Below are 24,567 nucleotides of genomic sequence, written 5' to 3'. Positions count from 1 at the left end.
TGCCGGCGCTACGACCGCCTAATTGGAACATACGTAGATCGCTCTCGGGAGCAGCCGAGGCCGCCGAGCTCCGTCGAGAAAAGCTCGGAGGCATTACTGAGAGGCTGCTGCTGCTGCTGTTGCTCGCTTCTCGGTGTCTGCCAGGGAAAAGACTTTGCGAGCGAGGAGGCGCGATGGCGCGGCGAGGGGGAAACGATGACTCCCGACGCCGCTTCCCTTCACGCGGCGCTTTATTCGTGCTGGGAAGGAGAAAGCTGGGGCGCAAGAAGCATAGTGTGTCAGGCACAATGGACGTCCCCCTAATCGCGTCCCCGTATCGGTAAAGAGGCAAGGTTAATTAGCGAAGTGCGGCGACGGCGAGCGGGGCCGCTGCAGCCTGCAAAATATCGGTCCACGGGAAAAGACGCCTTGCAGGGGCATGCGGGACAAGATGCGCAAAAACAAGCAGCAGGAAGGGGCGGTTGCATTATGCTGCTTTTGAGCCCGCTTTACAGTGTGCGGGGCGCAGGGTACGATCTTGCATTTTCGGACTTCTTCGAAGACCCTCCTCTTTCATGGGGACCACGTGCCCATCTGGGAAGCCATGAATAACGGATGGGGAAGAATACAGCTCCGCTGTTGACTGTTCTTTAGCTGCTACCACTTTTCCTTCTGATTGTGTAGTGTCATCCTTGCTTCTCGTCTTTGTCTTAACTAGAGCTGTTTTTGGAACCTCGCGTCACATTCGGATGCATTTTAATTCGTTATGACTGTTGTTCATATTTGTGTCTGATTCGTTTTTACAAAGCAGCCCTTCCCGAAGTTTAATGCAAATGCTATAAACGACCGTTTATATGACTTGTTCACGAAATCCCACCAAGGTGGAGCGAAACTCCGCGGAGAAAAAGACTGGCATGCACCTGAACCCGGCTACAAAAAAAGAAAACAGATCAGGACGACTTTTTCTTGCACTACTACGAAGTTTCTGAGAAAGCTACACAGCCTTCATCTATAGCCGTATGACTGCATTTCAGGCCATGTCTCTGCTTCATGGGGAATTAAGCAGAAAAGCTCCTGTCTGGTTTCTGTAGCAGCAGAACGGCTCCCAAAATATCCGACTGTGTGGAGATTGAAAGCAATTGAATTGAAAATAAATATTAGAAAATGTAAGACCGGGTAGGACTCGAACCCCGGGGCCCCGCGATGCCGGTCTAGCACACATCTTTCACACGCTTTAGAATGACTCTGCATGCGGCTCTCGCTTGGATCCAGTGATTGCTTTGTGGCATTCGACTTAGAAAAACATCGATAGCAGCTACACGCAGCTCGGTGCCCAGCCATTCTGACGTTTCTTTGCACGCGGTTAAGCTCAATGCCAAGGTAACCAACCACACGCTAAATGTGAATCAAGGTGTAACAGCGCACCATTCAGTCGATCAGGGAAGATGACAGTGAAGATGACAGCTCGGAAGCTCACTGACAGTTCACCGGTTCCTATGGCTGCAACTCAACATACCCACCCCAAGGACCACTCTGCGGCGCTTACTTGATTTTCATTTCTTTCGCATTCACAACTGACAAAGTGCAGTAGTGTCCTAGGATTTTGTTTTCTTTATTTTTTTGTCACTAAACCTGGAGCAAACAAGTCTAAGTGTGAGCGTACTGGAAAAATTGGTGGAGGTTTTGTCAAAAACAAAGTGCGAAAGTCTTCAGCCGTCCCAGCTTCCCCCTCCCCCTCCCCCCCCCCCCCCTGGCAAAAAAAAAGCAAATGTACCACCTAGTGATCACTAGATACGATGCAGGGAAGTGAGCTGCAGTGGCCATTTTGGTGTTTATCCGTGTTGCCAGATCGCCGCTTCTGCGGACTCACCGCTAGCCTTGACGATCTCATTTGTAAACAACACTGTCGAAGACGCCGCAACACGGCATCTTACTTGTGCAGGTGAAATGCTGCGGAGCGAGTTATTTTTTATTCGCGTTCGGAAGGACGCCAGTTGCGCGCAGCCGCAGAGCAGGGAGGTCAAGCTGAGACTACCACAGTTGACGGACAGAAAACGCATAAACAAAAAATTAGCAGTGGCTCAGGTCGGCTATGCCAGGATATACGTAGCATGAGCTGGTTATTCTTAGCTTTCCTGGTTCTAGGATTAGCTTGATTATCATGCTTACTGCTGCCCGGATGACACACACGGTATACGCAGTATATGACACATGTATATTTATCAAGCGGCTCCGGCGCAGCGTCACCAATCACCCCAGAGCTAAGCTGGTTCCACAGGCGCACGCCGGTGTTGCTGCGACGCACGGGACATCGGTTGCACACCCGTGCACCCCTCACATGATCATCAAGTGGACCGGGCCGCCACGTGCGAAACGGAGGTCGACGAAGACACTGGGCTCGTGGGGTGTGTGAGAGACGCCGGGCAGCGAGCAACGTTCTGTGCGCCGTGTGACGTCACTGCTCCTCGCGCATGCGCAGCACGCGAACCACGCCAAACTGCTCAACCTCGGCCAGTGTAGCTCACGCTACAAAATGGCGGTGCCCATGAACCATCGCAGTGTAAAAAAATGTCACGTGATAAGAACTGACCAATGATCACGGCGGCGGCACGGAACAATAGGAGAAAAGAATTCCGATACTCTGTAACTTTATCTAGTGACACTAGTACCACCCAGCTTCCGATACTACTTTTATCCTGCCAAAAACGGGACAGAAACAACTAGCCGTCATGCCGCAACGTTGCTCTCTACGCGGGATCTATTATACTACCTTAACTTGGCTAACATATACTGACGACATTGATAAGGATAATGAAATCTAATAAAATTGGAAAGCAGATGAGCTGGCGTGTTAGCTATAAGTGCTGTCTGAGAAGAAATACAGATACCCTTCTAAAGCCCCTGTCTCCAACGCACACGTTCGATTTTGGATGTCCTTTCCTTTTTTTCGTGCTATCTCCTCACTTTCCTGTTCTTTACTCTGGCTGAGAACCGCAATAAGGGCCGTAGTAAAACTATCAGACCAGATTCCCTCCCCGTGTTTTCATTTTATTTTACGTTTCACCACTTTCTTTACCCGAAGTGCTTAAGCAAATTATCAAAGAAACTTTTTCTTTGGTTAGAAACGCTGATTACGTCTCGCGTAAGAAAGAAAGAAAAAATACCGCGCCTTAACAGAGAGAGCCGAACATCAAAGCAGCGAACTTTGTTCCCCTAACGATCGATCACCCGACATCTTCCCGCGCTGATTCCTTACCAATCTCAAAAAAAAAAAAAAAGAAACGGGCGTTTTCCAACTTCATGAGGCGACGCACCCACTTACACAAGAAAAAGGCGAGCTTTGGCTTTGCTTTATCGCGATTTTCCTCTCTAACATGAGACCTATGGACAGGGCCTTGATTACGCCTCTCGTCCGACTTCCGTATTAGATCCTGATACTGGTTTTATGTGCCTATTCATTCTTTCTAAAAGCACGAATAAGCTTCAATGAAACTTTATTCACGCCGAAGTATCTGAAAACGTTAAGTGGTGATCAACGTACGCCAGCCAGAAGCCTACAGATTGGGTCTCCCTTCTCGCCTCCTTTTACCCTCCTCCGCATAGTTTTTCTCTTCCATACTATCTTCCGGTGATCTCGCAGATCCTTTGACAAAGCTTGTACATGAACAGTACGAGAGCCATAGCTGGTTGTGGACTACAGTTTGGAAGACTATTTTCGTCTCGTGTGTACCGGCATAAGGAAGGGCTATAAACATTCCCCCGTGGCGTTTGGCAAGAACGTAGACATTATTTCGTCGACCGTCCACTTACGCAACGTGCTGACGGCCGAACAGCCTGCTGCGCTCGGGTTTTATGAATAGGGCGCCAGAAATGTGGAAACATTCTTCTCGAATGCCTCACAAGATATGATTATATTTATGCGCATACTGGCCGTGGGGTTCTTATTTTTGTGTGTGTATGGCCACAGAGTGGCCGCATCTTGACTGAATCGTTCAAGACGCTTTCTAAGAAAATTGTCCGGCGATAGCGATACTTACTAATGCCAACTTGTAGCGCAGCTGCTTAGCAGTTTCGAATTTGAGAAATATGTTGCAAAAATATATTGCAAATATATATATTTGCAAAAATATATCTTCAGGCAAACATATAGGTATGGTTACAGACCACTTTTACTGTTCACATATAACTCCTCTCACGCAGCGCTTTGTTTCCATACACAGTATCGATGGATGCGCTCGCCGCATGCCTGAGTAAGCACGTCATCGGCGAACACAAGACGGCACGCGATACTTTGGCAGCGCGTCGCCACCGCGGAGAACGCCTCGCGCGGCACCCGCGGCACTTTCGCCATCTCTCCACTTTCGCTTTCCTCTTCACTCTCAATTCGCCGTCCTCGTTCTCTCGGTTACGTCGAAGGACGACGATGAAAGACGCGGCGAAACCACAAGAGTGGCTGCATAATAGTTGCTCGGTAAATGGGATTCTCATAAAGTGCGTATCGTTCGTTACTAGCTAAATCGCTTCATCGCGCTTCCTTTCCAGCCATTCTTTCCTATCACGCGCCCGTCAAGCTCCAGTACGGGCTCCCGAGAGTAAAATACACCGCCAATATATCTTACGCATGACTAGGACGCGGGTTTGATTCCCGGACGTGGCGGCCGCTTTTCTGATGAAGGCGAAAAGCAAAAACGCCCGTGTGTACGAGATTTCTGCGCACGTTAAAGATCCCCAGGTGGTCAAAATTAATCCGTATCCCTCCACTACGGCGCGCCTCATCGCCTGCATTGCGTAAGCGCGTTAAACCCTACAATCAATAATTTGTCTATGGCTGTAGAAGTGTTTTGTCTTAAATACGGCCACGGTTTCTGTGTGCTAGGCACGTTGACGTACAAAATGTGCCACCGGTGGTAGTTTGGAATACATTTGGATATATATGTACCTCCTCCTCAGGCTAGATAGTATGGGGAGCAGGTATATGGCGCTGATTTTTGCAGCGCGAAATATTAAGGACCAAAATTTCGTCCACCCCGCCACAGATTACGGCGTACTAGAGAAAGAATGCTACGCATTAACAGAAAAGTTGTTTTTCTGCAAAAAGGAATGAAGCTCCCGGAACTGTTTGGGGTATTCACTGGGGAGCCTGAGAGTACATATCTAAGAGGCGTAGTCACGTACTAAGTGACCGTACGGTTGGGCTGGCCCGCGTTTGTTGCGTGCTCAATCGAACTCGCCTCGAATAGGCGGTGAAACGTCTTAGGAGACGTTGTACCATACTACAGAGTGCCACTACACTAGACGTACTACAGAGGTGAAAGAGAGAGGGTAGAATTACAAGATATTGGATTCAATGCCGGTAGGGTTACGTAAAACTGGATATGTTGTTGGAATTAATGAAGAATTGATGGCTGCTACCGGAGGCCTCATTGTTCCTTGCAATCCATTGCACTTAAGCCGGCTTGTGCAGGCACCGTAAGAAGCCCTTAATGGCCCATTTTATTGTCGGAGCCAGAGTGCTGCACGTACATAAGATGTGGCTTTGCCGTTTGCGGTCATCGTAAAGCTCTGCTGTGCTCAGCGTTGTACGCGACATGTACGAACTTCTTTTTTCTTGTTGAGCCTCCTTCGGATCAGTACGGAATAGTCTCGTTAGATCGAGTTCTAGTGAAAATACCCTGCGGATATCAAACGAGCCTGATTGCTGCTTTTTGTTCGTGCCACGTACATTTGACAAGGTTTGGTTACGAGGGGCCCACGTACAACTGAATACCTCTTATAAATTATATCCGCTGCAGCCAAAGTACTAATATTGCTCCAAGCCGATGGCCTCTTCCTAAAAAAGACGAAAACTGCAAGGAATGCATATTTCGTTTATATACTCTGTTTTCACTGCAGTCCGGTCTCTATATTCTTTAGACGAAAGAAATATCAATAGTTCAGTAACCGCCTACTTTGACTGCCCGGATTGCCGACTAGGTGAAAGAAAAAGAACCAACGCCATGGATGCGCCGATTTCAGACTGTCATGTGAAAGCAGTATGTAATCCTCATAAAAGTTGTCGAATACCGTAGTTCGAGTGTGTGCTACTCTGATTCACGGTGTGGGCTCCGATTTCTCGTGTTTCGCCCTTCAAGGGCTCACGCTCTATTTGATTGATTGATTGATTGATTGATTGATTGATTGATTGATTGATTGATTGATTGATTGATTGATTGATTGATTGATTGATTGATAGATTGATTGATTGAATGATTGATCGATTGATTGATTGATTGATTGATTTTCATTGATTTTCATTTACCCTCAAGGCCAGAGGCATTAAAGAGGGGAGTGGATACAAAGATACAGGTCAAATACAAAATTCATTGGATGAGTACAGGCTTGTTAGGTTCCCGGGTAAACAATATTAGCTAGTGCGGTACGAAAAAGTTGGTGATCGACAATGGTGGCTGTTGGTCCGTGAAGGTGGTTCCATTCTTTTGGAGTGCGGGGTATGAAGGACTGAAGGCAAGCTCTTGTTCGGCAGGGTTGGATTCCAACTTTGTGAACGTGATCGACTCGTGGGGATATGTACATTGGTGGAAGTTTGAGTTCGCTGCGAAAATGAGAACTGGGATTGAATATTTTATGAAATTGGCATAGGCGAGAAAATTCCCCAGCGTGCATCCCTTTCTGTAGCACGTGTAGCAACGCATGCTGCAGGAGCATCCATTCAGGCTTGAAAAGCGTCGTCCAATGCAGCACAGTGGGTATGTGCAACTCTGTGGTCGTGTGCATCTTTGTTAGAAAAACAGCAGCAACTTTAGGGTATGCGCCGGAGATTAGGCCTAACATTTAGCTTTGGTATCTTTCTACGTCAACCAGCACTCGCAATCTGCGGTAAATTTAACACTTTTCCCAAGACACAGTGGTTGGCGACGTCAGACCTCAAAGCTTTACGTTAAACATAACGCCCTATGTTTGAGTGTAACGTTGTGTAACTTCATGTTAAGTCTTACAACGCGTCAAGCAACGTCATGCTCATTGTACGTGGAGCTGCGGGTATCGTCTGACCACACTGCCTCAAAGGGTGACGCTGGAGCCAATGCGTGGGCCGTCGCATACCCGATTCGACCCTCCTCTCTGCTGCGCATCAACGTTTGCGGAAGCTTGTTGTAAACCGCAAAATACGGGAGGCCTCACAAATGCGTCTTCCAAAATGAGGCTTCACGAATGAGGCCTTACCGAGTGAACGAGTCCCGTGAAATAGGCCGAGGAAAGCTGGTGGGTCGGTCGCATTAAAAGCAGTACATTTGCACGACCCCGGAATTCGGGAGCGGCCCGAGGTTCGAAGAATGTTTCGTGCCTCGAGGCGGTGGAAGCGCGTTAACCGTAACAGAGTCCATCGAAAGCAGGCACGTTTCTCTCGTTTGCGTTCCAGGGACCTCGGGGTTCTCGCCGAAGGCTCGTTAGTCTGGCGGATTCGTGAGGCAACAATGCCGATCGCCGGCCAACGGGCACCGGGCGTCAATGCCCCGAATGATCGGAGCGGGCCATTTTGTTTGTGTTTTACTCCGTTGCCCCTTGTTTACGCCACCAGCTCGCCCAGTCTCCCGGATGAAAGAGAAGGCATCCCTGTCCGCCGCCGCCTTCTAATTAATTGGCGCTGCCTTTTGGCCCGTGAGTGAAAGCAGAGGACGCGGCTTGAGGGTGGCCTTGCCGCCATCGAGCGCCCGCAAGCTATGCTCTCTGTGAAAAGAACGACGATTGGGACGAGAAGAGGGGCGAAAAGGGGACCGGAAAGAGAAACGAGGATGGGGACATACTGCAGGCAGCCCGTTATCTCTTCTGCAGCGCTATGCGGACAGATGCCTCGAGCTTTCGTACAGAATGAGGGTTGACCTCACCGAAAGGGCGCTAGGGACATCCTGAAGAGTGGGACCTGTCTCACATCTCCGTTCTGTTCAGGCCTGCCGAGCTGCTCTTGGGACTGAAACGGCAGTTAGGCCATTATGCACGCAGGCGCAGGCCCCGCCAAGTGTCCTTCCGGCAGGAGGGACGCGCGCTTGCATGGTGAAACACCCGACCAGACTTTCCCTCTTTCCTTCCTTCCTTCCTTCCTTCCTTCCTTCCTTCCTTCCTTCCTTCCTTGCTTTGTTACTTTTCTAATTTCCCTGCTTCCTGGAAATGAGCGACGGTCTTCCGAACGACCACGGTGTTCCTTCTTCTCATTTCCCGAACGGGAGAGGGCTTCCAGTTCCGTCTGTCCGAGCCTCCATACTCGCTCTTTATCCGCCTGGCAGTCGCATCATTCTCACCCTTATCTCAACTGTTCGGCCGTTTTTTGTAGTTCCTTTTTCCTCCCTCGACCGCGGCGCTCCCTGCCCAAGGGCCCGGGGTCCTTGTAACGGGAGAACGTCAGCGCGCCTTCGTGTGCCACGCCCGATTTCTATTCCTATGCTGCACGAGCACTGCGACAAAGGGGTCCTTGTAGAGATGCTTCCGTCCGCACCGAACCGACGTTCCTCCGGTGGCACACACGTTCGTTACAGCGCTACGTGTTTCACGGCCTTGCGGCAAATCCGTGCTCCGAATATCGTCTTACTCTACCTTGCTCGGAGTCCTTGTTTCGTTCGCGGTCCTTATTCCCAGCTAACTCCCTAGTCGAACCTCGCTCCCTTTTTTGTGCATTTTGTTCCTTCCGGCCAGTTATTATAGATCAGCACAAATGGCGTGCGCAGAAGCCTGTCGCATGTGTTTTATTGTTTTTACCTCTTCTTCAGACTTTATTTTTTTTCTTCGCGTACCCGAAATTACACCACAGAATGTCCGAAGAAGTTAAAGCAATAAGCGGCTTTTTGGTACGGAATTACGCTGTAGGGCCTACGCGAGAATATTTAAACGCGGGAGCTTTTCGCTGCGAGATCAAGGTAATGGGGCCGTGATTCATCTCTCATTGCCTCCTTAATTCCATTTGCTCATTTATAGAAACGGCGTAAGAGCGGGGTGCTAAAATAACTTTGACAAAAACTGGTTTCTGTTGCAGTGCCCTAAAGCAAGTTCGTATGAGCAAGGGATGAAAGCGGTAGTATGATTTAACTGTCTTCACATGAAGCAGCGTGTAAGGACGAAGATGATGGGAAGAAAAGGGTGTTTTTGTTGGTGGTAGTGCTGTGATGACGATGATGACGATGACGACCATGATGATGATGATGATGTCCTTGCTGAATTTATAAGGCTTTGCTTTCATTTTCTGTCCTGTTTTTTTTTTTTTTTTTGTTCGAACAACACATGTCTGCAACCAACTAGCCCACATTTCCATTTTCTCCCGGAGCACATGCCACGCAGTCTGTTTAAATACTACAGCTACTTGGGTTCACAGGCGTGGAAAGAAAAAAGATGCCGATGTTTCATCTTGACTGAAGATACACGTGCAGACACAAATGCGTATCGCGCACAAAAAACAGATGCCAAATAACTGTGTGACTAATATTTATCCGCCACTGTATAAGAGGGAAAAGCCGGGCTCAAGTTCTTGTTTGCTGAAATTTTATTCACATTTCATATATTTGCGAGAAAGTTTTGACAGCTATAAAAAGCTCTCATAATAGTCTATCGCAAAGCTTATTAGTGGTTATGCAGTTCCGTGGCAGCCTTCAAGGAAAGGTACAATAAGATCAAGCGTATTTGGACGAAGAACCACTCATTGCAAGTATCCGTGCTCGTACAACAATTGAACATCTCTTACGCATTGCTGGGAAGTGAGGCGTTGTTAAACAAATATCGGTGGGCGTCTGCTACGCGCAACAAACGCATCTCTGTCCCTCTTTTTTTTTTAAATGCAAAGCTGAGTCTAGCTGGCTGTTAGCGTCTTGCAGCAACGTGAATCGTGAAATGGGATTTTTCAGCATGGACGCTTTCTGCCACTGGTATTACGGAGCTTCAACCTCTTGGGAAAGAGCCTAACTGCTTCTCTTTTTTTTTTTTTTTTTCATGCTTTTCTGCTCTATTTGTACGCTTCTTAAAACTTCGGTGCGAGGAGAACCGCAAAGCGAAGAATCTCTTCCTTTGCCCGCAAAATAAATAAATAAATAAATAAATAAATAAATAAATAAATAAATAAATAAATAAATAAATAAATAAATAAATAAATAAATAAGAAAAATGATAACATCATTCTACACTACTCTAAAAACCGCTTAATCATAAAATTTCTCAGTAATATGATTCGTCAACAGTTCTTACCTGGACCTCATATTCATGTTTTCTGATGGTTGCTACCACATAAAGCTGAGACACAATGTTGAAAATAAAGACAGGCCACGAATCGCATCGCTCCAGGCGAACCGATTATTATAAGTCGTCGGCCTCTTAGAACTTGCGAGCATCGGCAGCTCAGCAGGCCTTCCCATATTGCTGAGGTCCCCGACGCCGAGTTCTCTGTGCCCGGGAGCTTAACCAGCCAAGACTCTCGTACACGACAGGTATTAAAACGAATACGAAACACTGGCGCAAGGAGATTTCCCTCAGTCAAGCCGATTCCAGCGTATGGTGAATTGACCGCACGAGTGACGGGCCGTCGCGGAGCCAAGTGGAACCAACTGGAATAATGAGGTGACGTCGGAGTGCGATTCTGTGTTGGAGGGAATCAGGTGGAAACATGAGGGGATCACTGGTCACCCTTTTCGTCATCCTCAGTGTCAGCATCTTTCATGAAACGACGTCGGCGAGGAATCGGGTGTGGACGGAAGGAGGAGGGAAACCATCCGAGTGTCCTTTCCCTCCTCCCTCTCAGCGCCCTTCGCAATGGGACGTGGTGGAAGGATTTGATGTGGCAAACAAGGATGGGGAGACAGAAGTAGAACCCTCCTCGTTGCCTGCCTCCGGACTTCCGCTCCGTACAAGCGAGGCCAGATTAGACGGCGAAACTGTCTCCGTACATTGTCAGGCATTCAAGTGCATGGGAACAAGCATCCTGGCTTAACTAAGTGAAACGCCGTAGTAAGCCTGTCACTGACCACCTCCTTCACCAGCGTCCTGAAACCTTATCTGTGGATGGACTTCCCGGTTACGTGGTAAATATTTTATGACGAACCGTAATGTCACACGGCAGAACTAAAGATAAAGATAGGTAAAGGAATCTGGGGGAAAAAATTGACGCGACATTTAACGACTGCGGTGGACCTTAACGTCTGATATCCAAAACAAAAACAAAGATGGGAAGCTTTTTTTTGCGTTTTTTCACTTGCTTTAGTTGTCAATATGAGAAGAACCCCGCTTAAAAGAAATGGCAATCGGGGGATGCGATTAACGTAATCGTGTGTTGCTCCCTCTGTCTGGTAGTTAATGATGTAAGCGGCACACAGGCTGTCTCACTGTGATGCGTTGCTCCCGAAATTGAATATCTTGCTTCAACGTTTGGTGCAGTCATTGCCTTCGCTGAAAACATGTCGCAACGAACGTAGGACGCACACTATTTTCTGCTTACACGCATTCTTGCGGCCGGGATAAACTGTAGTTTTGTTTGTGCTTTCTGGAGCACACGTGTTTATATTTCAATCGCTATTCGCTTCCCGAGATTCCCAATTTCTTGGTGGTGTGGCTTTGAAACAGCGACTTTCCGGCGGTACTTGAAACTGAGGAAAGGGAAAAAAGGTCGGAAATGTCTGCTGGTGCGTTGATGGTCTCTTTTATAAGTAAAAACGACTCCTTTATTATTTTTTTCATTTATGAAGATTTCATTACTATTGTAATCCTTCATGTTTCAAGCACGCGCATTGTGGGGTACCGAAAACAGGTTATTAAAAATTCCAGAAGCTACGTCAAGTACAATAAACCTAAAAATGTGCACAAATTCAGAGAATTGTTTTAAATAGCAGCGCATAATGTTAGCGAATCCTTGGGTGTATTTGTTCATTATGTAAAGCTCGACAATATATGCAGTGATATTTTTGTGTATGACTACACTTTTACACCCTAGAAAGAGCACATTAAAACACCCTTTTAAAGGGTGTTATAAACGACAAGACACCTTGTAAAAGGATGTTTTCTTATGTTTTGCGAGAATGTGAGGTTTTTAGCTATACTTACACCCTTTGAAAGGGTGTTTTCTCGTGTTTTGCTAGAGTGTAAGGGCGTTGCTTCTATACAGTGGAAATTGCCCTTAAGTTTTGAAATATATTTTAGACTGTACGACAAAAAAGAAACTGGAAACAGAAGACAGACACATCAAAAGCCTTTTAGCATTAATCGGGTCGCTGGAAAGATGTCAAAACGGAAGGTAATTATTATTTAAAAATAAAGTGGTGTTTGCACCCATCTTTTAACCTTGTTTGCTTTGTTACTTATTTAGTTTGCAAGCTTAATTTAAAATTCCTAATAAAAACACAAGTAAGGTAGATGAAAGTTAGCGGTCTTTAAATATCTTGGGCTGTTGGTTCATTAAAGAGCAAAGGTCTCTGTTATGAAAGGAAGTCCCTCTTTCCGAAATATAATTTATTATAAATTTCGCTGGCCCGCTAATTTACGTGGGAGCTCCTGACCTTTATAAGCAAACTATAACTATAGTTGTCCCTTGGTAATGGCAAACAAAATCCGTGTTTGCTTGTTTTTTCACCTGCACGAATTGAACCCGGTGTTGAGGATGAAAATGGTCGACGTTTGATTTCGCCCTAAACGAACTGCGTAATATTGAGTGAGTGTTATCTGAATGTAGATTTTATTTTTGAGTAAAATTTTGGACTCAACAATAAAGTGAACTGTAAACGTGGGATTAAACGTTGGTAAGTTGCCAATGCAAAACGGCTTCAGTATAAATTGCCTCAAACGATTTCTACATTTTTCAAACCCGTTTTGGGCGTTCCCTTGAAGCAGTTAATGTTGAAAAAGTAGAAGTCAGTGCATCGAACCCCCTTCCGCTGAACTATGAATATTAAAAAAAAAGACATCGTGTGGGTTACTTTTGCTTTCTATTTCATGTTTGGTTTTGTGAATTTATTCTGAAAAGATGCAAAAGTGCATTTCATTTTTCTTGCTTAAAATAGCGACGATCTACCTTTACGCATCACGAAATGCACAGTCGGTACGAAAGGTAAAGCGAACGTAGAGCCGATTGATTGATTGATTGATTGATTGATTGATTGATTGATTGATTGATTGATTGATTGATTGATTGATTGATTGATTGATTGATTGATTGATTGATTGATTGATTGATTGATTGATTGATTGATTGTGGGGTATAATGCGCCGAAGCTACACTTCGGTAATGAGCCGAGCCGTAGTAAAGGGCTCAGGATTAATTTTGACCACCTGGGGATCTTTAACGTGCACCTAAATCTAGACGCACGGGCATTTGCGCCTTTTACCTCCATCAGAAAAGCGGCCACCCCCACCGGTAATCGCACCCCCGTCCTTGGTCTCAGCAGCACAACGCCTTATCCACGGGAGTCACCGCGTCGTGTTGAACGTAAATCGATCAACGTGAGTATAGAAACGGCGACGTTGTGTGAGTGCGAAATACAAAAGGTTGAGTGTCTGGGCCTAAGTAATACATACAGAAATAAGTAATACTGGAGCCATGTAATCTACTTTACTTTAGATTCTAAAGATATGACGAATTGATGTTCACGTTCATGATGTTATTTCCCCGGTTCATTTAATGCTGGGTCTTTGGGGTGCCTCTGTGTTTTAGACGCAGCTGTGGAAACCTAAATAATTGTAACGGTATTAAAAGGCCCCACTTGGTTACTTCTCTTTTCATCGCGTCTGCGGGAAGTCGACGAAACGCTAAGCATTGGTTTCCCTCTCGTGTCCGTGACTAGAACCGCGGAGCTCGCCCCTGAAGGTCTTTATCCACTAAGACGTGGAAAGCAAGGCTGCCAACAAAGCCACTTGCCTCCGAGCGGGAGCCAATTTTGTTGCGTCTCTCCGCACGCCAGGAAATGCCGTTCACAGCAACCCCTTATCTTCGCGTGTTTATCTCGCAAACTCTCGCGGGCGACGGGGTTCAATTCCCGCAAAGGCAACCATTAGCGTCGGCTTCCAGACACGCCCGCAACACCGCGAGCCCAAGGGAGACAGGAAACGGAGGAACAGGAGGCAGCGCGCACCTTGCGCTGACGGAGCGGAACAAGAACGAACGACACCAGACACGAAGTAAACAGCGCGTGCGTGTAAGCAGGAAACACGAGACGACGCCCCCAAAGCAGCTTTCTGAAGGGAGAGCAAGGGAAAAAGCGTGAACGGGCAACAACGAATTCACGACGCCGTCAGCGCCAGAGCTTCCTTGGTCGTCGCCTCGCACGCCTTGGTGGCACGCCGTATGAAAGAGCACGAGAAGAAACATGAGTCGCTCGATGCCGCGCGCCGTGAGCCGTGCCCATTAGCCGTTCGATTTCTCGCGCCGCACGTAGAGCTGCCCGCAACGATCGAGCCACTCGCAACTGTGGCCGCCACACCCGCGCGGCCCGTTTCGTGTTCCCCCCCTCCCGTGTTACGGTGATCCTGGCACTTCTTTCGAGCGATCTCGATCCGCCGGCCGCCTCATTCGGCTCTGGCCGCCGGCCGAGCTTGCGGAACTCTGGCTGATACGTTGGCTGCTTCGGCTGTAGAGCTCCTCCTGCGCCCGCACTGCCCAAGGCTGGGAAAACGAATCGACAGCGGCGTAGTTATTAGGAGCCCGCGGCTTGGTCGCTTCGCGAAGGCCGGTGAGATTGTGGGGCCAGCACCAGCAGCCGGCAGAACCTGCCGTTTTGCAAGTGCTTCGATTTAACGTCTCGCATGCGGAGTGTTCTGCGCGATAGAAACATTATGATACAAGGGGACGGGAAGATAACATCATACAGGTGCAGTCGGCCAGTCAGACGAAACACAGGCCCTGGTCCATGGGGATCGACCCTAACTTGGTGTGTTTTAGGCTACCTATAAGAGGGTTCCTTCACGAATTATAAAAACTGAGGCATGACCGCAAAGGGCTTCTAGGAATTTCACCATCAGCTCAAATTATGACAGACTAAAACGCTTGTCGATTGAAAATTGTCGACCCAAACAGACGAAAAAATTTAGTGCCCTTCCACTTAGGATGAACTGCGAAGCTAGACGCAGTCCACGGAATGCACGAAGAAAAAACACGTTTGTTTGTAATTTGCGATTGATCGTAATTCCTGGCCAATGGTTTGAATGAGCGGACAAACATGGGGCTGTCTGTTTTCCTCCCACGTCGTAGGCATCTTGCTGTCTGTGTAATACACCAGCCGAATCCTCTCGAGCACCGAGGACATCGGACAGGTCGCATTAGGCCGTTTGGCGTCCACGTTTAAACCTCCACCCGGCACAACGGACATGTCAACAGTGAGGGATTGAAACCTATAGCAGGTCTCTTACATGCGAATAAGTAATAGCGACGTCTCGCCAAGCGTACAATAAGAGTAGTAATCGTTATCCCCCTTCTCAGAAGGAATTTCATCTGCTCTTCAACCTATGAGAAGCAGTCTACGTGAAAGTCTGTGTTTTTTTTATGTGTATGCACCCCCTTAAGCTCCACTCGTATTATGTTCTTTTACAATTCCTCGCGAAAATGAATTAATCATTAATTCTAAGGTGACTCATAAAAATGCAGTGATTTATAGGGGTATGTTTTTACACCCTAAACATACTGCAGCGGGATGTAGTTCTCCGCATTGCCCCCCAAAATAGTATGGTATCAAGTCCCCGCGTGGAATTTTTGTCGCCAAATTGCACGCTGAGCCTTTTAATTGGCCTACTTCATCCATTTTATCGGCATGATTGATCACACAAGCGTTTTTAGTTTACAACCCCGGGCCCACCACCTGGAGAGGGGGGGGGGGGGAGTAGCGCAAGTTATATTTCCGATATCGGTTACCAGGAAACACATTTTTATTAGAAATGCAAAAATCTCAAGCATGCGGAGTTTTGAGGGCTTTACTAGATTAATATTGATTGAAAACATCATCACAAGCGAGCTACTTTTCTATTTAAAGATACAGAAAAAACCTGCAAGCAACGTTCATTTGTGGGTAACTAAGCCCCCGATAAAATATTTTTGATGGACTGCTCGTGTTATGACTGCTTCCTTGTCATTGCAGCTTAAATTGAAAACGGCCGAATTGCAGATGTATTTTTTCTGCGTTCGACATTATCCAATATTAAGGATGGGTGTCATGCATTAATACCCTAATCAGAGCTTTGTTGATCTTTGGACACTTTTGACGAAAATAGCAGTTGACCTTTCCCCTGAAACAAGTGATTGACTGCAGTCAATGCAAGAATGCACACTTAACGACTGGGTAAGAGAGGAGCAAGAAAACAATAAAGCAAGGAAGCCCAACATTACCGACCCAACGACCGGCCGGACAATACCGTCCTAACATTACCGGTCCGAAAGCGGCTAACCATTGTTCGATAATCGGTCGTGTGGATATGTGCAGCTACTACAAAGTCCGCACCTTTGATTCTTTTTTCGCCGAGATTACATCTGAGCTGTCACATTTTGTTTCCATGTATTTTCACGCTGGGATCTTCTGGAACAACCCAGAACGCCAATTGATGGTGGTGACAGGCTGCGCCCGCAGCAACACCGACCTAAAAACATCCAACCACCCTTATTTACAAAAAAAAATGTGGTTGATTCCTCTATCATAGGAATCGGTAAAATACGAAAGCGAAATGTGCAGCAAAATCTGCCGCTGAGCATGATTTTTGGGTCGGCGGCTGTCTTGTGGGTGTGCTTGGCGAGCGACGTCCTGCTGGCGGTTCGCTTCGGCAAAGGTGTGCTGGCGTCATTTCCGCGACGGATATGACGTTAGTAAATCATGGTGTATCCCGGCATAAAAAGTTTCGTGTTAAAATATAAAACCCGAAAACTAACAACCCCAAGTATAACGTACTCTTCGACTCTAAAGGTTGCTTCCCCGCCAGAAGACTCTAGGTGCACCCTTTACAGGCCGCTTGCTTCGTTTACTGGATTTAGTTCCGTGACGGATATGACGTCACTCAAATTTTTGTGTATCCCGGAATAAAACACGTTCGTGTTGAAACAATGCGTAGAATTGACAAAAGAAGGCATTTTTGAGATAAAAATGATTTGCGTACTTCGTAAGAGGTGGTTATAATTGTTGGGGCAAAAATCCAGGCCGTTAGCGTCCTGACCTGCGACACTACACTCAGGCTACAAATTCCGAACAGCGGGCTCCTTTTACTTTACTCGAGAGAACAGCGGGAATATCCGAAAACGGGCAGTAGGTGGCCCTAGATATAAACAGGAAATGCTAGACTTGGACTACATCGAAACGGTATGTCGCTCTTGAGATCTGTCTAGCAGCCGATGGCCTACATTCTTAAACAATCCTCCTGATGAGAATGTTTATTCGTCGTGCGTTTGTAGGGATGTTAGCTGCAGTTTTGTAGAATGTGGTAGTGTAGGCTATGCCTTCTTGGTTCGGTATCAGGTCACAAAGCTTCTTGATGAAATTCCAAAATGTTACTTCTCACTAATGAATAAACTGCGACCGAATGGTTATAATTGTCGCTTCGCAACCAGTGGAGTCAAGGATGAGAGAAAAGAACTGCACCTAACTTTTCTAGTATGAGCCAGAGGCACACACCGGCGCACAAAATCCCAATACAGGCGGTCTACGGCAAAAAGTATTGCTTGCCTAACGCGTTTCACGCATGTCGCATGCTGCTGAAAGTTACCCTCACGCATCCATGGCCAAGGTAATTGTATCGCGCCACGAAATAGTTCGAGGACTAAATGTAGTTACTACGAGCGAAAGGTTTCTTCGCTGCACGTGCACGCGCACACCATAACAAAGCAACCGCGCGTACACGCACACCATACCAAAGAAACCGTTCGCTCGTAATAACAACGTTCGCAAATGTCAAATCTTACTCCTTTTCCACATAAATAATTAAAAGCACGTACTTCAGGTGGCTAGGCACTACTGTAGATATTTTTATATCCTATCCCCGTGTATGTATTAGCAATAGCTTAGTTAGCCTAAAGAGGCTTATCATGCCTGAACATAGACATATATTCGGCACAAGAAATGGTACTGTCTGGTTGTACTATTATAAAACGGTTATTGAAGGAGCAAAGTGAGTCAGGTATACAGGAAGCAGCGGGCTTGTGACCTTTTGTATTCTTTTGTCTCTGATGCCTCCCCCCTATTCAAGCTCACATTGGGGGATTGATTCCAGGTGGCCGCCGTATTATTTCTGACTGGACAATAAGTATGAAAGCCCTCGTGTGAACGGCGTTTCGCGACTTTCAGGAAAGTCACAAAGCCTTCCGTGTGGTTAGAATATATAAACGGAAGCTTCGCGTTGCAGCGTCCTTGATGCTGTCCAGCTGAAGCCCAGAAATTGAAACCAATCGCTTGTTGTGCGCCATTTTTGTCCTTTCCGTGGTGAGCTTCGGCAAACGCAACGGTATTCGTGACGAGCGGGAACGTGCCGTGCATGCGAATTGTGGGGCAGTGTCTCGTTACCGGCTTGTTTCGTGTATTTACGTTCGCCTATAGTTGTGCGTATACTTCTCGTTGTCGATATATTTTATACGCGTCAACGCAACCCCGCAGGCGTTTCCCAAATAAGTAATGTTTGTTTCCTGCGAATCGTTTCAGAAAGAAAAGAGATCGGAGAAAGCTGAGGCAAAACAGGACTTGAATACCAAATGGTATTTTCCAATAGAGGAAAAAGGTAACTTAAAAAAAGGGATATAGGTGAAAGTTATGATTCTGGTAAATGTGCTAGAAAAGCTTTGATGCCAAGGACATGAGCGGGTGCACAAAATTTCAGTGTGTGCTATAAAAAGGCGATAACTTATTTTCAGACAGAAAAAAAAAACTTTATCCACGCAGACATTATTGACCTATCAATCACTGCCCGTCCAGAAAGGCAGGAATTCAACACAGCTTGAAGCCTGCATCTCAGTGCATATAAATCATGGTCAGTACACCGTGGCCACGCCAATCAACTCCCGGAACAATAAAAATCGCGAGCGCAGAAAGAACCAGTTAGAGCTCGACCAGGAGGGCTTCGGAATGAGGCCATTATTACGTGCTCTCCCGACAGCATATATGATTCGCCTCGTTCGAAGGGATACAAAAAATGCGCGCCAATCCACCCTGTGAAGGTTGTTGGAAAGCTAAGCTGAAACGACACCCATAAACATGACCCACGCGACGTCACTGGAATTCACGCGCGTTGCTCTACAAAGAGGGAAACCAGAGGCAAGTGGAATGCACTTAACCGCACCCTTTATTACTTCAAGGAGATATTCTTTGCTAAGGATAAATCAATGCATGATTCATAAACAGTGGTTGGTTGAGTTGTATTGGTGAAGCGCATGAGTGTGAACTTTTTTTTTATAAAATTAGAGGAAGCTCAATCCCTGTGTTAGACGATTTCACTTCTCCTTCGTCTCTGCTGCAGCCGACGGAGGAGAAAAGCTCGGCGGCCAAGACGGAGAAGTGAGATGCCAGGCGTTAGTGTGAGCTTTTTTAATTTTTACTAACTCCTAGCGCATTCGTAAGGCGCGCACACGGCCACTACACGTGCCGTGGGTGACGCGCACAGCGGTGCGAGAGGTTGCGTGACGCTATCACGTGGCATAGTGGCATACAGCAAAAACGCAGGGGGTAAACCCGCAGCTGTGCTCGGTGAGTACACCGTCTGCCTCCCCCGTCTGCGCGTGCGCTCATAGCTCAATTGGCAAGATAACGGGCTCTCGCTCCGTTTCTCTATTCATTCCAAATTCGATTCCTGGTGGGGTCAATAACTTCTTTAATTTGTTTGCGTGGAGTTTTCTGTTGACGCCAACGGTCGTGACAAAACCCTTGGGGATAGAGGTACAAACCTTCGCTTTAAAACCTGCAAAGCCTACATGATCCCTTTGCATTGACGGATTTTAAGCAGTGGTTATCAAAGGGGGGTCCACAGAACCGAGGACGTTCGCGAGGGCATTTCCGGGGTCCGAGACCCCTCCTCCCTCCCCTCCCCACCCGCGGAGCCCTTCCACCCCACCCCCCTTTTCATTCCTCATTTTCGCTAAACCTTGCTGGAAATGCAAAAAGGTGGCTCCGCCCCATGACTTCTCCGTTTAAGTTCTCTGCCTAGCCATGTTGCAACATCGGCTTTTTTCGCGCCGAGCCAGATGTGCCAAAAAGCTATACACACCAAAGATTGGACCCGTGACTTTTAGCTACAAGAGCAAATTGTCTTTAGCGACCGCTTCTAAGCGCTCTCTATAATGCCGCTCAAGGCACTCACGAAGTTGCTTGTGTGGTAAAGGAGCTTAAATTGTGGGCGAAACGGTACCATAAAACATCAACCTCACCGCTAGTGAAAGCGGCCATTCATGCCGGCGTGGTAAGCCTAAACATCGCCGGCGGAGTCAGCCGGCTGTCTCGATCGCTTAAAAACTGCCGCCTACCACTACTAGGTGGTTCGGGTGAAAGGAAAGGAAGTGCACTGGGGATATTATTGAGCCCAACTGGGGGCTTACCTGCATACAACCCAGTGCGGTGGGGAGGGGGAGGAGGGGGATATAAAGATTAGAGAGGAGAAAGGGGGTGATAAAGAGATAGGTGGGCGCGCGCCTCCCCATTGGCGCAAGTCTTCAGGCTCCTCCCACTGCCGTGCGCGACGCGCGTCATTTTCTGAGCGAGGCAGAAGCTGCCGCGCACGCGGAATCGTCGACGCGGGCGTCAAAAAATCGCACGCGCAACGTCGACGCGCACAAATCACGTGCAAAAACGTGCCATGCGGTTCACGCTTAACGGCGGGCAGAGAAATCACGCCCCCTGCTCGACACAGAACACCTGATAGGGTCGACGTTGCACCTGCGGGCGCCTTGTCTACGTGTGCCCGTTCCGTTCGTTCGTTCTGCTTCTTCGATGTGCTTCTTCTTCGCCGTTATAGCAACAAAGACGGAGTAAAGGTCATTGCGGCAGCGAGAAGCAAATCGGCGGCAATCGTGAACTTAAATCGTCGTGATGCTCGTGAAGGTTTCGTGCAGCTTCGCTACCTTCAAGTCTTACGTGGTAGTGTGAGCTTCCTTCATTTTTTGGCACTTTATTTAAATCATGAGGCTGGTTATTCTCTAAATTAATTGCTTCAGGTTATTGTGAAGGAAAGATAATTGGCGAATCACATGAAGCGGAAGTATCAGAGATGGGCAAATTTAAATGTTCTAACCCTGTAACGTTTCGGGGCTTTATACCAGTTGCTTCCACGGTTTCCCACTGCCGAACTTCCGTTCTGTAGTCTTCGAACTCAGTGCTTTACAGCAAGCCGATACATCCCGTGGAAAGGCCTACAGAAAAAGAGGGAAGATTTCGGTACATGCCACAAGAAATAAAAAAAATTCTTTAAGAAACCATGAACACAACATATAACTTTGTACTCAAAATATTGCCTCGTGGGGATAATCCATGCGCCGCTTGAAATGTGAACGCCAAATAAATAAATGTATATTGAAGGAAGCAGAAAAAAGTGTGGGTACTCAGCATCTACACCTCTGCACATACCTTGAGAAACGTCAAGGCGGACACTGCGGCATCGATAGCGGATGATCTGCACGGGTCAGTGATACCGATACCGTTCTCCAGAAAAGATGCTTCTGCCCTTGCGTCCAAGGCTGCCTGGAGATTTCAGCGATCCATGTGGGCTGTTGCGCCGCATAATTACGCGCTGCTTCACTCCATAGACCCGCACGGGACCTTTAGGATGCCTGAAGGACTTTCCAAGCATGACGAAGCGGTTCTTCACCGTGTGCGGCTAAATGTCGCTTACACCAATTACTTTCGATTCAAGACGAAACAGGCCGCTTCCCCCTTGTGCACTCTTTGTGACGCGCGCGAGGACTTGAACCACGTGCTATGTGAGTGTACGCGGTATAGAGCCGCCAGAACGTCCCTTTTAGTGTCCTTGGGTCTTCCGCTGTCTAGAGGCCTAACTCTCAGTGACGTGCTAGGCCCTTGGACGAACTCTAAACGAGCATCTTGAGCGACAAAAGCTCTACTGTCTTTCCTGCGAAGCACAGGACTTGATCAGACTTTTTAAACAGGACTCTCTTAATGAGCGCGTCATCTTCATCACAGTTATTATCATCATCTCTTCATCGATTTCATTTTTTTATATACATCTGGTGTAGCAAGCTAGGCGCCTTGGCCAGGCTAACCTCACCAGTATCATTAAAGACTATTCTCTCTCTCTCTCTCTCTATACCTTGAGACGCTAAACATTCAGTTTGCGCTATTGAATACATACAGACAGGCAGACGAACGGACGGACGGATGGACGGAAGAAGCGGTCATATTGAAAACTTGCTTTGTACAAAACCTCTCGCTTAATTGAAGCGAACGCGTAGACATCAAACTTGTGACAAAGATTGTGTCACGGGAAGCGAAACTCCCTCTAGAAGCACCCAAAAAATGAAAGTCCGGAAGAAGCTCTCGCAGGGGGTCATTACGCCGCACAGACCCGGCGTGGCGTAGCGAAGTGGGCCTAGAGATAAAAAAAAAAATCGCGGCTCGATAATAAAGCCCCCTTTCAAGTGAGAGCCGACTCAATGAGCTCTCACCGTTAGTCGAACGAAACGTCTCAAAGAGTCGTCGTCCGGCAGCGAGGAATAAGAACAAAAGCAAAAACTTTCTTTAAAGTGGGCACCTAAGAGCCACCACGTAGAGACAAGAAAATGAGCTGTCTTAGTCGTATATCCTGCGCCGTATTTTTTTTTTTTATTGCTGGTGATCTTTTTTTCTCGCGTGTGTATAAAGCGATACCCAACAAGAAAACGAAAGATGTACGCATCATTGACTCCTCTGGATGCTCAACGCACTTGTACGCCCTGTCATCAGTGAGTTTCACCCTTGGATGAGAAGTTAGGATTTTACTTCTACGGCTCTCTCGTTTTTCGTTTTCAGTAATAAAACTTTGTTTATAGTTCATCACAGCATTTTAGCGATAGCGAAATTGTCAGAAATTTGTTTCATTCACCTGTTGTCACCTGGTTAATCTTATCACCTGCTTATCATCTCGGCTGTTTGGTGGCTGGGATGGTAAGCAGACATCACTTAGTCTATTATAAAAGTAAAGCGCGGCAAAGACGCCACACGAAAGAACGACGGGACAAGCGCTCACTCGCAAATATTTTTTTATGGTTGTCGTATTAGTGTCCTCGCAACTACTTCAACTGTGCCTATGGTACCCCAATGGGCAGAACCAGACATAGCGTGCTAAGTGAACGCTCACAGTGCAGTGAAAAGACTTTATAGGGACCATCTTCCCCTCCTCTTTTTCCCATGTCCTACAACAGGGCCTATTGGCCTCCTCCTGTAATAAAGTCATCCATTCCATTCCATTTAAACCATCATCTCGTATTTATACAGGTATAATCACTGGCAGCATGCGCACTGCCAGTGATTATACCTGACTAAAATCACTGGCTTAAACAAAGTGATTAAACAAAGGATACCAACAATCAAATTGAAGTACCCCAGGATTCAAACTCAGTGGCACTCAGAAGCACAAATGTGTCGCTGACGCACTGGTCCACTTTTTGCTTAATATAAAAGGATTATAAGAATTCCCTGGCTACTGCATTATAACTGCTGCCGAGAATGTGAATCTGCTCGAAGAAAGGTCTGCATTTTGTTTACAAATATTTGACATGCCTGCACTGTTCCCAATACGTGGGTAAATGCTTGCGCGTATTATTGTTTCGTGACAATCTGTGCTCGCGTGCTCGTTCATTCATGCATGTGTCTGTCTTTCCGATATAGACCCCCCCCCTCGTATGAAAGCGATATTTCGTATACTACCCCGGCGTCAAAGGCCACAAAGCTCTTGTCATGCTTCTTTTCGCACTTTTTTTTTTGTTTTGGCTTGCCAGAAATTTGCGCACGCAGGCGGCCAAGCTTTTGCGGAGCAGAAAACATCACCGGCATTTTGTACCTTTCTGTTACCTTTTTCACGTTGTGCGTAACCCTATGTATACCGGGTAGAACAACAGGCTTCGCCTTCGGATGTTCTGTCGGCTTCTGACAAACTTGGCCCTTGGCTTTTCGCAACACTGCCTCAGCAGCACCCTCCAAGACGTAGCTCGGGTAGGCGACCGGCAGTAGTCTGTTGAGTTCAGAGTCAGAGCTCTTTTGAAAAGCATGTACGCACTACTTCTTCAGTGTGGAATCGAGAACCAAAGACGCTACAGTAGCCAACCGATTTTCGGACCTAGAGGGGAACGAAACATAGTCCGAATAAAAGAGGAGTCCGAAAAATCCGCAACTCGAAAAAAATGAACTTTATTACATTTAAGCAGGACGGAATAGGTCGCGAATGGTTCCTTGCCTTAAATTCCTCCATCGTGTGAGGACGTCTGCTTGCACCTCTGCAAGTGTCACGTTTCTTCCGTGAGCATTGGACAACAACGGCAAAGCGGTGGCAATGTCTTGCGTTGACGGTTTCGGGTGGTTGGGATTGCCTTCGTTGTAGTCAGAGTCGTTTTGCGGCAGCGCGGTCAATTTGCGCACGATCTCGTGGTCTGTTAGCTCCGCGCATAACACTGTGTTGCTGTCCCCTGCAGCAAAC

The sequence above is a fragment of the Haemaphysalis longicornis genome, unplaced genomic scaffold, assembly GCF_048455015.1.
Source record: "Haemaphysalis longicornis isolate Haplotype H1 unplaced genomic scaffold, Haemaphysalis longicornis Haplotype H1 scaffold_4, whole genome shotgun sequence".
NCBI lineage: Eukaryota > Metazoa > Arthropoda > Arachnida > Ixodida > Ixodidae > Haemaphysalis > Haemaphysalis longicornis.
Note: the sequence above shows the minus strand (reverse complement) of the source record.